This window comes from Melanerpes formicivorus, unplaced genomic scaffold (assembly GCF_026170545.1).
Source record: "Melanerpes formicivorus ecotype bairdi unplaced genomic scaffold, bMelFor1.0.p_v2 SCAF_12, whole genome shotgun sequence".
NCBI lineage: Eukaryota > Metazoa > Chordata > Aves > Piciformes > Picidae > Melanerpes > Melanerpes formicivorus.
In genome coordinates this window covers 5,001-9,988 of record NW_027142364.1, presented here as the reverse complement: position 1 = coordinate 9,988, position 4,988 = coordinate 5,001, and positions in this window count along the sequence as shown.

Here is a 4,988-nt window from a genome sequence, read left to right as displayed (position 1 = left end):
GAGAAGGCTTTGTGCTGGAGCTTGACTGCAAGTGACATTCAAGCCTCAGAGTTTGCATTGTCTTCAGAAATTAATCTGCACTCCACTGTTCCCCCAGCAGCTTTGCCAGAGGAGGGTCTTTGCTGCAGAGCCAGGGGATGGGGAAGGCAGCACTGCCTGCAGAACATCTTCTGCAGCTCTTGGAATGCTGTCAGGTGAGACCAGGCCTGCTGCAACTCAGCCCTGGTGCTGGCACCCATGGGTCAGGGCAAGCACAGCTCCTTGGTTCTGGAGCCACACTTTAAAGAATAAGATGGAGTCAGGAGGGAGAAGCTTTAACCACCTGGCTGAAACTGCAGCCATGAATCCATCAGATCAAGAGAGGTGATCCTGCCACTCTGCTCTGCTCTCTTCTGGGGAGACCTCACCTGGAGTACTGTGTGCAGCTACAGCACCCCCAGCACAAGAAAGGCAGGGACCTGATGGAGAGGGTCCAGAGGAAGCCACAGCAATGCTGGGAGGGTTGGAAGCCCTCTGCTGTGAGGCCAGGCTGAGAGAGTTGGGGTTGTGCAGCCTGGAGAAGAGAAGGCTCCAGGGAGTTAGAGCTGCATTTCAGTATCTGAAGGGGACCAAACAAGTTTCTCCTCCTGCTCACATGGAGCCTCCTGGGTTCCACTTTGTGCCCCTTGCACCTTGGGCTGTCCCTGGGCACCACTGAGCAGAGCCTGGCCCCAGCCTCTTGCCCCCCAGCCTTTAGCTCTTGCTGAGCATTGCTCAGCTCCCCTCTGAGGCTGCTCTTCTGCAGGCTCTCAGCCCCAGGGCTCTCAGCCTTTGCTCCTCACAGAGCTGCTCCAGACCCTTCAGTATCTTTGCAACTTCCCCTGGACTCTCTCCAGCAGTTCTCTGTCTCTCTAGAACCAGGAGCTGGAGAAGGTGGATCCCTGTAAGTCCAGCACTTTCCCTGCTGGGTTTCTGTGTTCTCATTGGTGTTGGCATGCCAGAAGAAGGGAAGCATCAGGTCAGACGTGATCTCTGTGATGTGAGATGACAGGATCATAGAATCACCTGCTTGGAAAAGACCTTAACATCACCAAGTCCAACCATAACCTAACATCTCCCTGTACACAACTCCCTAAGCACCAGAACTGGATGATCTTTAAGGTCCCTTCCAGCCCAAACCATTCTATGATCCAAAAGTCTTTTAAAGACCTCACAGAGCACCACGGTGGAAGGGACCCAGGGATCATCAGGTCCAACCTATAAAACCCCTCCAGAGATGGTGACTCCACCACCTCCCTGGGCAGCCACTGCCTGAGGGTGAAGAAAGTTTTCCTACTCTCCCATCCATGGAGCATGGGAGGAGGGAGAGAGCAGCCAGGCTTTGTCAGAGCCAGCACACACTGCTGATAAAATGGGAATCCAAGGGTCAGAGGCTTTTTGCCCACGCTGCACCAGCAGATTTTTAAGGCACAAATGGAGCTCGTGGCTCTGTGCAGAGTCAAGAGGCAGCCACAGTCTTCCTCACCCCCTCTCCTGCTGACCATGCTCCTTATCACCACGGCCTCAGCTAATCACTTGTGAATAGAGCTCTAATTACACCATAGGTCATCCATTTTCCCCTCTGAAGCTGGTAGTCAACAGCTGATTCTCTCACCTCCCAGATGAAGCCCAAGGCCAGTGTGGGAGATAACAGCGCCCTCAACTCCTGCCTGTCAGGCAAGCAGACAAATACCAGCAGAATCTTTCCTAATCCTCTAAAGCTGTGACTGAGAAGTGGCATTTGGACTGGATTTCAACTTGGCATTGTCCATGCAGAAGATTAACCACTGCCTAAGACTTTGATTTCTGAGTGTTGCTCATTAGAGAGTTGTTCGTGGGAAATTGAGGCATTGTGTGGAGTACGGAGGTGGTGAGCAGAGCCTGCCACAAACAATAACATCCTGACTCCATTCTGCCCCCCTCCCATCCACAGCTCTCATCCAAAGAGCACCCCGGCAGCACTTGGAGGATTATTCCTTCTTGATGGGAATTGCCCTAAATACTGAGCTGGTGGGACCGTGGTGGAGCTGGTTTGTGAGTGGCTGCTGACACCATGGGGCAACAGCCAAGCTTGGGCAAGTGCCTGAGAGAGCTTCAGCCACAAATCCCAAGGCTGCAAAAGTGATGAAGGGGCTACAACATCACTTTGGTGAAGAAAGGCTGAGGGACTTGGGGCCTTTCAGGATGGAGGAGGGCAGCCTGAGGGGGATCTCATCCATGCTGATCAATACTGAAAGGGTGGGTGGCAGGGGGATGGCACCAGGCTTTGATCAGTGGTGCCCAGGGACAGGCAAGGGCCACAATGTGGAACATCAGAAGCTCCACCTGACCACGAGGAGGAACTTCTTTACCTTGAGGGTTTTGGAGCCCTGGAGCAGGCTGCCCAGAGAGGTGGTGGAGTCTCCTTCCCTGGAGGCATTCAAAGCCCACCTGGATGCCACCCTGTGCCAGCTGCTTCATCAGGGGGTTTGGACTGGATGATCTCCAGAGATCCCCTACCGTTCTGATTAGCATTCTGTGATCCCAACCAGAGAGGCTAAAGGAGGGTGGTGGTGAGGCTGCAAGATGTAAGCCAGCATAGAAACCCTGAGCAGCCCAGAAGGGATGAGTTGATCCTCTGTGTGACCTGCCCTAGCTGACCCTGCCCTGGCCTGAGGGTTGGGCTCAAGGGTCTCCAGAGGTCCTTTCCAAGCCCTGCCACTCTATGATTCCTTCATACCATGATTCCATGATTCAATGACTCCATGACTCCATGACTCAATGATTCCATGATTGTTTCCATGATTCTATGACTCTGCCTGACCAACCTGATCTCCTTCTCCGATCGATCCTCCTGGTGGATGTGGGGCAGGCTGTGGATGTGGTCTGCCTGGACCTCAGCAAGGCCTTTGACACCATCCCCCACAGCAAACTGCTGGCCAAGCTGTCAGCCCCTGGCTTGGACAGCAGCTCTCTGAGCTGGGTTAGGAACTGGCTGGAGGCTGAGCCCAGAGAGTGGTGGTGAATGGTGCCACAGCCAGCTGGCAGCCAGGCACCAGTGGTGTGCCCCAGGGATCAGTGCTGGGCATTGATGATCTTGATGAGGGCATTTAGTCCATCATCAGTACATTTGGGGATGACACCAAGCTGGAGGCAGGAGTTGATCTGCTGGAGGGCAGAGAGGCTCTGCAGAGGGACCTCGACAGATGGGCAGAGTCCAAGGGCAGGAGATTGAACACATCCAAGTGCCAGGTGCTGCACATTGGCCACAGCAACCCCAGGCAGAGCTACAGGCTGGGGTCAGAGTGGCTGAGAGCAGCCAGGCAGAGAGGGACCTGGGGGTGCTGGTCGATGGGAGGCTGAACATGAGCCTGCAGTGTGCCCAGGCAGCCAAGAGGGCCAATGGCATCCTGGCCTGCATCAGGAACAGTGTGGCCAGCAGGAGCAGGGAGGTCATTCTGCCCCTGTACACTGCACTGGTTAGGCCACACCTTGAGTCCTGTGTCCAGTTCTGGGCCCCTCAGTTTAGGAAGGAGGTTGACTTGCTGGAAGGTGTCCAGAGAAGGGCAACAAAGCTGGGGAGGGGTCTGGAGCACAGCCCTGTGAGGAGAGGCTGAGGGAGCTGGGGTTGCTTAGCCTGGAGAGGAGGAGACTCAGGGGTGACCTTATCGCTCTTTCCAACTCCCTGAAGGGAGGTTGTAGCCAGGTGGGGGTTGGTCTCTTGTCCCAGGCAGCCAGCACCAGAACAAGAGGACACAGTCTCAAGCTGTGCCAGGGGAGGTTTAGGCTGGAGGTTAGGAAGAAGTTCTACACAGAGAGAGTGATTGCCCATTGGAATGGGCTGCCCAGGGAGGTGGTGGAGTCACCATCACTGGAGGTGTTCAGGAGGAGACTTGATGGGGTGCTTGGTGCCATGGGTCAGTTGATTAGGTGGGTTGGATTGGTTGATGGGTTGGACACGATGATCTTGAAGGTCTCTTCCAACCTGGTTTGGTTTATTCTAAATAAATGGTTTATTCTATTATTCTATGATTCCATAATTCCATGATTCTATGATTGTATGGTTCCATGATTCTGTTGCCATAATTCCATGAGTCTATGATTCCATGGCTCTGTGATTCCATGATCCTATTATTCTATGATTCCATGATCCTATGACTCATTGATTCCATGTTTCCATGATTCCATGATTCTGTGTGGGCCTGGGCACTGCCCTCCCAAGCCTTGGAGAGGCTGAAGGTGCTTCTCCTGTGTGGTTCACCTGGTTTCCAGGACTGTGCCCCTGTTGGAAGCCCTTCCCTTTGCCCCTGAAAGGCTGTGGGTGGCTGCAGCCGGGTCCTGGGCTTGCAGCACTGCCCTAGTTGGATGTTTTGGGCGCTGTGGGAGACAAGGAGTGGGTGAGCTCCTCGGGGGGGGGTGGGGGTGGGGGGGTGAGTTCTTCCCTCCATCTCCCCAGCCTGCAGCCCTGGGTGTCTGCAGAGGCACATTCCAGCCCCTCCGAAGAGCTGACTCTCATCTGGGTTCAATCTAGAGATAAATGTGCTCCAGAAGTTGGTGAATATTTCTCTGAGACCACAAAGCTTCTTATCAAAAACATTTCCCATTCTTATTTTCCTCCCTCCCCAGCTACCTCCTCCTTCCCCCTGGTGCACTGCCATGCCCCAGCTATTAGCAGTAATACCATTTATTTTTATGATTATTATCCCCCCCCCCCCCCCCTTTCCACATGAAAAGCAGAAGAAAGATCTTTCCTCTGAAGAAGGTAACCCAAATCCTTCTGGGCTCCTCCATCTGTGGTCACCGAAGAGTTTCCCTCCTGGGTGTTATCAGTGGAAATGAAAGGCTGCGGCCACGCCAGGCTCGTTTGTTTTGTGTGCTTAATTCCTTTGTAGGTTTGTGTAAGGGCTTATTGTCTTCTCCTCAGAAGATAATCAAAGACAAATGTGGCTGCGAGATGCAGGCTTAACAAATGGAGCTGCCTGCTGAAAATG